The sequence below is a fragment of the Arachis stenosperma genome, chromosome 5 (assembly GCF_014773155.1).
Source record: "Arachis stenosperma cultivar V10309 chromosome 5, arast.V10309.gnm1.PFL2, whole genome shotgun sequence".
Lineage (NCBI taxonomy): Eukaryota > Viridiplantae > Streptophyta > Magnoliopsida > Fabales > Fabaceae > Arachis > Arachis stenosperma.
The window spans coordinates 90,083,507-90,094,823 of NC_080381.1; the positions used below are offsets into that span (position 1 = coordinate 90,083,507).

The 11,317-nt window shown below is 40.7% G+C and overlaps 1 non-coding gene across 1 annotated transcript; it reads right to left on the reverse strand.

Annotated features, from left to right (window-relative positions):
- Positions 1-1,034: 1,034 nt before the first annotated feature.
- On the reverse strand, positions 1,035-1,142 carry LOC130983341 (small nucleolar RNA R71). The gene has a single exon (XR_009087337.1). It is a non-coding gene; the product is annotated as a small nucleolar RNA R71 (small nucleolar RNA).
- Between the last annotated feature and the right edge of the window lie 10,175 nt (positions 1,143-11,317).

Genomic DNA, 11,317 nt, shown 5'->3' on the forward strand with positions numbered 1-11,317 from the left:
TTGAGAAAGGTTTAATGTTTGAATCATATCTTTTCTTGATAGGCAAGTCATTAATTTTTAAAATCAAATCTTTTTTAAAATTGTTTTCAAATCATATTTTCTCAATCACATTTTTTTTAAAACCAATCATATCTTCTTAACCACATCTTTTTCAAAATAAGTTTTCAATCAAATCTTTTTGATTTCTAATTTCAAAATCTTTTTTCAAAAATCACTTGATTTCTTTCCCACTCTTATTTTCGAAAATTAATTAGTGTTTTTCAAAATGTTTTCAAATTCTTTAACTTAATTTTCGAAAATTCTCATCCCCTCTTCCCACATCCTTCTATTTATGGAGCACCACTCCTTCTCAATGCACAATTCGAACTCTCTCTAATTAAGTTCGAATTCTTCTACCTCTTTCTTCTATTTTTCTTTTCCTCTGACACCTTAAGGAATCTCTATACTGTGACATAGAGGATTCCACATTTTCTTGTTCTCTTCTCTTTCATATGAGCAGGAACAAAGACAAAGGCATTCTTGTTGAAGCTGATCCTGAACCTGAAAGGACCTTGAAGCGAAAGCTAAGAGAAGCTAAGGCACAACTCTCTGCAGAGGACCTAACAGAAATCTTCAAAGAAGAAGAACAAATGGCAGCCGAAAACAACAACAATGCCAACAATGCAAGGAAGGTGCTGGGTGACTTTACTGCACCTACTCCCGACTTCTATGGGAGAAGCATCTCTATCCCTGCCATTGGAGCAAACAACTTTGAGCTTAAGCCTCAATTAGTTTCTCTAATGCAACAGAATTGCAAGTTTCATGGACTTCCATTAGAAGATCCTCATCAGTTTTTAGCTGAGTTCTTGCAAATCTGTGACACTGTCAAGACTAATGGGGTTGACCCTGAGGTCTACAGACTTATGCTATTCCCTTTTGCTGTAAGAGACAGAGCTAGAACATGGTTGGACTCTCAACCTAAAGAAAGCCTGGACTCTTGGGAAAAGCTAGTCAATGCCTTCTTGGCAAAGTTCTTTCCACCTCAAAAATTGAGTAAGCTTAGAGTGGAAGTCCAAACCTTCAGACAGAAGGAAGGAGAATCCCTCTATGAAGCTTGGGAAAGATACAAACAATTAATCAGAAAGTGTCCTTCTGATATGCTTTCTGAATGGAGCATCATAGGTATTTTCTATGATGGCCTCTCTGAACTATCCAAGATGTCTTTGGATAGCTCTGCTGGAGGTTCTCTTTATTTGAAGAAGACGCCTACTGAAGCTCAAGAGCTGATTGAAATGGTTGCAAATAACCAATTCATGTACACTTCTAAAAGGAATCCTGTGAACAATGGGACTAGTCAGAAGAAAGGAGTTCTTGAGATTGATACTCTGAATGCCATATTGGCTCAGAATAAAATATTGACTCAACAAGTCAATATGATTTCTCAAAGTCTGTCTGGAATGCAAAATGCACCAAGCAGTACTAAGGAAGCTTCATCTGAGGAAGAAGCTTATGATCCTGAGAACCCTTCAATGGAAGAGGTGAATTACCTAGGAGAACCCTATGGAAACACCTACAATTCTTCATGGAGAAATCACCCAAATTTCTCATGGAAGGATCAACAGAGACCTCAACAAGGTTTCAACAACAATAACGGTGGAAGAAACAGGTTTAGCAATAGCAAGCCTTTTCCATCATCTTCTCAGCAACAGACAGAGAGTTCTAAGCAGAATACCTCTGACTTAGCAACCATGGTCTCTGATCTAATCAAAACCACACAAAGTTTCATGACTGAAACTAGGTCCTCCATTAGGAATTTGGAGGCACAAGTGGGACAGCTGAGTAAGAAAATTACTGAACTCCCTCCTAGTACTCTTCCAAGCAATACAGAAGAAAATCCAAAGGGAGAGTGCAAGGCCATCAACATGGCCGAATTTTGGGAGGAAGAAAAGGCAGTGAACGCCACTGAGGAAGACCTCAATGGACGTCCACTGGCCTCCAATGAGTTCCCCAATGAGGAACCATGGGAATCTGAGGCTCAAAATGAGACCATAGAGATTCCATTGGACTTACTTCTGCCTTTCATGAGCTCTGATGAGTATTCTTCCTCTGAAGAGGATGAGTATGTCACTGAAGAGCAAGTTGCTAAATACCTTGGAGCAATCATGAAGCTAAATGACAAGTTATTTGGAAATGAGACTTGGGAGAATGAACCTCCTTTGCTCACCAAAGAACTGGATGACTTGTCTAGGCAGAAACTGCCTCAAAAGAGGCAGGATCCTGGGAAGTTTTCAGTACCTTGTACCATAGGCACCATGACCTTCAAGAAGGCCTTGTGTGACTTAGGGTCAAGTGTAAACCTCATGCCCCTCTCTGTAATGGAGAAATTAGGGATCCTTGAGGTGCAAGCTGCAAGAATCTCACTAGAGATGGCAGACAATTCAAGAAAACAAGCTCATGGACTTGTAGAGGATGTTTTGGTGAAGATTGAAGACCATTACATCCCTGCTGATTTCATAGTCCTAGAGACTGGGAAGTGCATGGATGAAACCATCATCCTTGGCAGACCCTTCCTAGCCACAGCAAAGGCTGTGATTGATGTTGATAGAGGTGAACTGATCATTCAAGTGAATGAAGCGTCCTTTGTGTTTAAGGCTCAAGGATATCCCTCTGTCACCATGGAGAGGAAGCATGAAGAGCTTCTCTCAATTCAGAGTCAAGCAGAGCCCCCACAGTCAAACTCTAAGTTTGGTGTTGGGAGGCCACAACCAAACTCTAAGTTTGGTGTTGAACCCCCACATTCAAACTCTAAGTTTGGTGTTGGGAGGTTCCAACATAGCTCTGAGCATTTCTGAGGCTCCATGAGAGTCCTCTGTCAAGCTAATGACATTAAAGAATCGCTTGTTGGGAGGCAACCCAATGTTATATATTATCTATTTTCTTTTGTTATTTTATGTTTTTTGTAGGTTGATGATCATGAGAAGACACAAAATCAATGAAAAAAGCAAAAACAGAATGAAAAACAGGAAGAAAAACAGCACACCCTGGAGGAAGAACCCACTGGCGTTTAAACGCCAGTGAGGCTAGCAGTTGGGCGTTTAACGCCCATTCTGGGCGTTTAACGCCAGAAAGGGGCACCAGACTGGCGTTAAACGCCAGAAAAGGGCAAGAACCTGGCGTTAAACGCCAGGAATGGGCACCAGCCCGGCGTTTAACGCCAGAAATGGCTCAAAACGTGATTTTGAATGCCATTTGGTGCAGGGATGACTTTTCCTTGACACCACAGGATCTGTGGACCCCACAGGATCCCCACCAACCCCACCACTCTCTTTCTTCTTCACCCATTCACCAATCACCTCAATACCTCTTCCCCAAAAACCCTTCACCTATCAAATCCCTTCTTTCTCTTCACCACTCACATCCATCCTTCATAAAACCCCACCTACCTCACCATTCAATTCAAACCACTTTCCCACCCAAACCCACCCATACATGACCGAACCATAAGCCCCTCCTCTCCTATATATACCCTTCTTCACCCCTTCATTTTCACACAACCTAAACACCACTTCTCCCCCTCTTTGGCCGAACACATAGCCATTCCCTTTCTCCTCATTTCTTCTTCTTCTACTCTCTTCTTTCTTCTTTTGCTCGAGGACGAGCAAACCTTTTAAGTTTGGTGTGGTAAAAGCGTTGCTTTTTCGTTTTTCCATAACTATTTATGGCATCCAAGGCCGGATAAACCTCTAGAAAGAGGAAAGGGAGGGCAAAAGCTTCTACCTCCGAGTCATGGGAGATGGAAAGATTCATCTCAAGGGTGCATCAAGACCACTTCTATGAAGTTGTGGCCTTGAAGAAGGTGATCCCCGAGGTCCCTTTTTCACTCAAAAAAGGTGAATATCCGGAGATCCGACATGAGATCCGAAGAAGAGGTTGGGAAGTTCTTACCAACCCCATTCAACAAGTCGGAATCTTGATGGTTCAAGAGTTCTATGCCAATGCATGGATCACCAAGAACCATGATCAAAGTGTGAACCTGAATCCAAAGAATTATCTTACTATGGTTCAGGGGAAATACTTGGATTTTAGTCCGGAAAGTGTAAGGTTGGCATTCAATTTGCCCATGATGCAAGGAGATGAACACCCTTACACTAGAAGGGTCAACTTTGATCAAAGGTTGGACCAAGTCCTCACAGTCATATGTGAAGAGGGCGCACAATGGAAGAGAGATTCAAGAGGCAAGCCGGTTCAATTGAGAAGGCATGACCTCAAACCCGTGGCTAGAGGATGGTTGGAGTTTATCCAACGCTCAATCATTCCCACTAGCAACCGGTCCGAAGTTACTCTAGACCGGGCCATCATGATTCATAGCATCATGATTGGAGAAGAAGTGGAAGTTCATGAGGTTATAGCCCAAGAACTCTATAAGGTGGCAGACAAGTCCTCTACCTTAGCAAGGTTAGCCTTTCCTCATCTCATCTGTCACCTCTGTTATTCAGTTGGAGTTGACATATAGGGAGACATCCCTATTGATGAGGACAAGCCCATCACTAAGAAGAGGATGGAGCACACAAGAGACCCCATTCATCATGAGATCCCTGAGATACCTCAAGGGATGCACTTTCCTCCACAAAACTATTGGGAGCAACTGAACACCTCCCTAGGAGAATTGAGTTCCAATATGGGACAACTAAGGGTGGAGCATCAAGAACACTCCATCATCCTCCATGAAATTAAAGAAGATCAAAGAATCATGAGGGAGGAGCAACAAAGACAAGGAAGAGATATTGAGGAGCTCAAACACTCCATAGGATCTTCAAGAGGAAGAAAGAGCCGCCATCACTAAGGTGGACCCGTTTCTTGATTTCCTTGTTCTTTATTCTTCTGTTTTTCGAAAATTAATGCTTATGTTTATTTATGTTTGTGTCTTGTGATCATTAGTGTCTTAGTGTCTATGCCTTAAAGTTATGAATGTCCTATGAATCCATCACCTTTCTTAAATAAAAAATTTGTTCTTAATTGAAAAAGAAAAAGAATTGCATGAATTTTGAATTTTATAGCAGTTTGATTATTTTGATGTGGTGGCATTACTTTTGTCTTCTGAATGTATGCTTAAACAGTGCATATGTCTTTTGAATTTGTGGTTCATGAATCTTGGCTCTTGAAAGAATGATGAAAAAGGAGACATGTTACTGAGGATCTGAAAAATCATAAAAATGATTCTTGAAGCAAGAAAAAGCAGTGAATACAAAAAAAAAAAGAGGCGAAAAAAAAAGAGGCGAAAAAAAAAACCGAAAAAAAAAAGAAGGAGAAAAAGAAAGAAAAAGAAAGAATAAAGTTGTGATCCAAGGCAAAAAGAGTGTGCTTAAGAACCCTGGACACCTCTAATTGGGGACTCTAGCAAAGCTGAGTCACAATCTGAAAAGGTTCACCCGATTATGTGTCTGTGGCATGTATGTATCCGGTGGTAATACTGGAAGACAGAGTGCTTTGGGCCACGGCCAAGACTCAATAAGTAGCTGTGTTCAAGAATCATCATACTTAACTAGGAGAATCAATAACACTATCTGGATTCTGAGTTCCTAAAGAAGCCAATCATTCTGAGTTGCAAAGGATAGAGTGAGATGCCAAAACTGTTCAGAGGCAAAAAGCTAAAAGCCCCGCTCATCTAATTAATACTGATCTTCATAGATGTTTTTGGAGTTCATTGCATATTCTCTTCTTTTTATCTTATTTGATCTTCAGTTGCTTGAGGACAAGCAACAATTTAAGTTTGGTGTTGTGATGAGCGGATAATTTGTACCCTTTTTGGCATTGTTTTTAGTATGTTTTTAGTAGTTTTAGTTGAGTTCTTAGTCTATTTTTATTAGTTTTTAGTTAAAATTCACTATTCTGGACTTTACTATGAGTTTGTGTGTTTTTCTGTGATTTCAGGTATTTTCTGGCTGAAATTGAGGGACCTGAGCAAAAATCTGATCCAGAGACTGAAAAGGACTGCAGATGCTGTTAGATTCTGACCTCCCTTCACTCGAAGTGGATTTTCTGGAGCTACAGAAGCCCAATTGGCGCGCTCTCAACGGCGTTGGAAAGTAGACATCCTGGGCTTTCCAGCAATATATGATAGTCCATACTTTGCCCAAGATTTGATGGCCCAAACCGGCGTTCAAAGTCACCCTCAGGAATTCCAGCGTTAAACGCCGGAACTGGCACCTAAATGGGAGTTAAACGCCCAAACTGGCATAAAAGCTGTCGTTTAACTCCAAGAAGAGTCTCTACACGAAATTGCTTCATTGCTCAGCCCAAGCACACACCAAGTGGGCCCGGAAGTGGTTTTTTATGTCATTTACTCATCTCTGTACACCCTAGGCTACTAGTTTTCTATAAGTAGGACCTTTTGCTATTGTATTTTCATCCAGAGCCTTTTGATCATGTTTTATGATTGAACTCACTTTGGGAGGCTGGCCATTCGGCCATGCCTAGACCTTGTTCTTATGTATTTTCAACGGTGGAGTTTCTACACACCATAGATTAAGGTGTGGAGCTCTGCTGTACCTCGAGTATTAATGCAATTACTATTGTTCTTCTATTCAATTCCGCTTGTTCTTTGTCCAAGATATCACTTGTTCTTCAACTTGATGAATGTGATGATCCGTGACACTCATCATCATTCTCACCTATGAGCAAGGTGACTGACAACCACTTCTGTTCTACAAGCAATCAAGGCTCTAGTGAATATCTCTTGGATTCCTGATACACGATGCATGGTTGATCGCCTGACAACCGAGTGCTCGCCTGACAAACGAGCCAGCCATTCTGTGAGATCAGAGTCTTCGTGGTATAGGCAAGAACTGATGGCGGCATTCAAGAGAATCCGGAAGGTCTAACCTTGTCTGTGGTATTCTGAGTAGGATTTAATGATTGAATGACTGTGACGTGCTTCAAACTCCTAGCAGGCGGGGCGTTAGTGACAGACGCAAAAGAATCAATGGATTCTATTCCGGCCTGACCGAGAACCGACAGCTGATTAGCCATATGCTGTGACAGAGCATAGGAACATTTTCACTGAGAGGATGGGAGGTAGCCACTGACAACGGTGAAACCCTACATAAGCTTGCCATGGAAAGGAGTAAGAAGGATTGGATGAAGACAGTAGGAAAGCAGAGAGACGGAAGGGAAGGCATCTTCATACGCTTATCTGAAGTTCCTACCAATGAATTACATAAGTACCTCTATCTTTATCTTTATGCTTTATTCGTATACCACTATACCTATTTGAGTCTGCCTGACTGAGATTTACAAGGTGACCATAGCTTGCTTCATACCAACAATCTCCGTGGGATCGACCCTTACTATTGCAAGATTGATTGGAATTCGGTTTCTGGAATACACCACCGAATTACTTGATCCGCACCACATCTCCAAAGGTATGTGTCATCCCACACATAGTATTTTGATTCGCTTTTCAGCTTATCCTTGTAATGCTTGGAGAGATTAGGAGGAAAGGTGCGGGATACCAAGTAATTGGCTATTGGTGCATACCAAGGAATGACTTCTGAGATTGCTTGCCAACCCTCAAGGGGAAAAGAATCATCAATAGGAGTGGAATCGCCCATGGTGTGTTCGAGGCGACTTAGGTGATCCGCCACTAGATTTTGCGAACCACTCCTATCTTTGATTTCCAAGTCAAATTCTTGCAATAGTAAAACCCATCTTATTAATCTCGGTTTCGATTCCTTTTTAGCCAACATACTTTAATTCCGCATGATCCGAGTACACTACCACCTTGGAGCCAAGTAAATAAGCTCGAAATTTATCCAAACTGAAAACAATAGCCAATAGCTCTTTCTCGGTGGTAGTGTAATTGGATTGTGCTCTGACGAACGGTTTCTTGCGTGGTCTAAAATTTCACAAATAAAGCTCTCGTTGAAAGTATAGCTTCTAAACCAACAAAAAGAATCTTTTTGTGCAAAAATTTGGTTGTTACAAGTAATAAACCCCTAATAAAATTGACAACCGAAGTATTTAAACCTTGGGTCGTCTCTCAAGGAATTGCAGGGAAGTGTTCTTGTTATTGGTTATGTAAAGGTCTATTTTGGGGTTTTTAAGATAAGAAGCAAGAATATTAAATGGTAGTGAAAATCAAATGACTAGAAATGCTCTTGGCATGGTATGAGAACTGGATGTCCTATCCTAGTTATCTTTATCAATTGTGATGAGAATTGTTCATTGCTCCCACTTGGTCAACCTCTAACTATGAAGGTATGTCAAGTGGATAAATCAATTTGATTTCTTAGGTCCTAGTCAACTCCTATGGAAAGGCTAGAGTTAGTGGAATTCAAATGAACTAGCAAACATAACAATTATCCATCAACAAAGGAGTTTGGTAACTCAAGTGTCACCAATTACTCAACCAAAGCCAAGAAATTCAGTAACAACAAATGGAGAAACAAACAATAAACATGAAATACTTCAATTTGCATTAATAAGAGAAATCAAATCTAACATGAGAATTCATAAATTAAAGTAATAGAATAAATAAAAGTAGAAGAGAAACTAAATTAAAGGAATATTGAACTTGAACTTGAACTCGTCTTGAAACTTCCACCAATACTTGCAATTCCAATAGCCTCTGGGATGCCAAACTAGGCGTATAACGCCTTCAAGCAAGTTGAATCAAGTGACAAGGCCCCAAGAGTGTTGATTGCTAGACTAAATTCTAGGGTCCCAAACCTTGCTGCTGCACCCGTCATTGTGTTGATCACCATTGTTCCAACCGGGTGGCAAGCAGTCTGAATTCTCACTGAAGTGGCCAAATGACTTCCTAGACCCATTCAATTGAGCTCTACACCAACCCTTGCACTTTAATTTGGAGCATGCAATCGTACTGAACCTTGCTTGACAACTCATCTCACTGACCATCTCCCTCTTACTCTTAAAGCCACAAAGAACTCTAAGTTTACCATCCGTCTCCAGTAGCCCATATTCAAGTGGGGAAGTGAAGGTTAAGGATAAGAATTTTACCCACTTAAATGTTGTATTGGACAATAATGGCTTTGGGAGAGGTGTTTCCAATGATCTTACAAGCTCTACTCCCTTGTGCTCTTCCTTGACCACTTCCAACTCTTTGCCAGCTTCTTCAATTTCAGCCTCTTCCTCTTGGTAGCTTTCTTCCAATTCAATCTCTTCTTTATTACTCACCAAGGGCATGAGAGGTTGTGTTTCTTCTTCTTTAATCTCCATGTCAGGTCCAATGGGAGAGGATTCAATTGTAGATAAGGATTCATCAATGGTTGAATCCATCTCTTGATCGACCTCCTCAAGGTCTTCAGCCATGATATGCCTTGGAGGTTGTACACCCTCCTCAACATCAATTTCAAGCATCTTGGAAGGGGGCTCTATGACATGACCTTCCCATGGAGGTTCCACATCTCCTAAGTCTTTAACCACTTCTTCCTCTTCAACTATTACGGCTTCCTCCACTTGTTCCAATACAAAGCCACATTCCCCACTTTCCACTAGAGTTTCTAATATATCCTTCATGCTATACTCTTCATTAGATTCTTCATATGTAGCTATGGGAGTTCCTTGAGTGTTCAGCCATTGGGAGGCTAATCGACTTATTAACTCGCCCAAGGTGGCCGCAAAATCTAGCACATTCTCCTGGAACTCTTGTGTCGTCCCTTTTATCTCTCCTTCCTCCGAAAGAAGAACATTTGTAGTGTCATCCATGGGAGATCAGGATGGATAAGAGGGTTCATTATTTGGGAGAGAAGGTTCATGATATGAGGGTGGTCCATCATAATAAGGATGTGGCGGTTCAACACTCTCCATCTTGTCTACTTGTTGCGCAACAGACTTTAATTCCTTGTTCTCCAGTTGAGATTCTTTAGCTATGGAAGCTTCGTGTGCTTTTAGACTTACCACTTGCTCCAATTGATGAACGGCTACTTGAAATTGATCCAGTGTGTCCTTGAGACGATCCCGTGACTCTTGTTCCTCTTGGATAACATAATTGGGATCATAAGGCTCTTGGATTGATGGATATAAACATGGTGTATATGGAGGTGGTAGTTCTTGGGAGTAATTGGGTTGAAATTGGGTGGTTCTATGCTTGGTTCATATGGCTCATAGGGTGGTTGGTATGGTGGATATGGGTTAGGGTCATATGGAGGTGTTTGGCGGTAAGAGGCTTGCGAGTATGGTCGTTCAAAGCTATGTTGATGAGGGGGTTCATAGGCATATGGTGGTGCTTGTTGGTAACTACAAGGGGGTCCACCATATCTATCGTCTTGGTATGCACCCGGGAATGGCTCTTGACCATAGTAATTTGGTGGAGGTTGGTTGTCACAAAGAGGTCCACCGTAACTATTGTCTTGGTATGCATCATAAAATGGTTGTTGGTCATAGTGCATTGGAGGGGGTTGTTGCCAAGAGGGTTGATCAAATTTTTATGGCTCCTTCCATCCTTGATTGTCCCTGACGAATGGATTTTTGACGGTTTAGAATTTCTCAAATAAAATCTCGTCGAAGTATAGTTTCTAAACCAAGCAATAATCCTTTCATACAAAAAGTTGTTTGTCACTAAAACAAACCCCTAAATTTATAAACCAAAGTATTCAAACCTCGGGTCGTTCTCCCTAGGAATTACAATAAAGTGTCTTGTTATTGGTTTGAGTTGTTTTGGGGTTTTGATAATAGGCATGAAAGTAAATGGCGATGAAAGTAAACTAATAACTATAAAAGGCTCTTGGCAAGGTATGAAAATTAGAAGTCCTATCCTAGTTATCCTCCTCAATTGTGATGAGAATTGTTCATTGCTACCACTTAGTTAACCCTTACTAAATAAAGGAAAGTCAAGTAGATGAATTGACTTGAGCCACAAGTCCTAGCCAACTCCCAAGGAAAGACTAGCTTGAGTGCACTCCAAACCAATTAGCAATCTCTCCAATTATCAATCAACAAAGGAATTAGATAACTCAAGTGTCACTAATTACTCTACCTAGGCCAAGAGGAACAAAATCTACACTAAATCTAGAAGAGGCATTTCAATAAACACATAGAGTGCAATACAAGTAAACAACATAAATTGCAAGAATTAAAGAGAGATCTAACTATAAAGGCAAGAGATCAATAATAGAAAAGCAAAGAAGAACAATTATTATGAATTACCTCTTATTGAATTGAAAGAAAATGGAAGGAACAAAAGTAGATCTACAACAAAATGCAAGAACAATATAAAGGAAATTACAACAAAAGAATAGAGGAAGATGAATGTAACAACTAGAAATTAAGAGGATAGAAGTAGAAGAAGATGAATCTAAAATCTAGATCTAAGAACTAA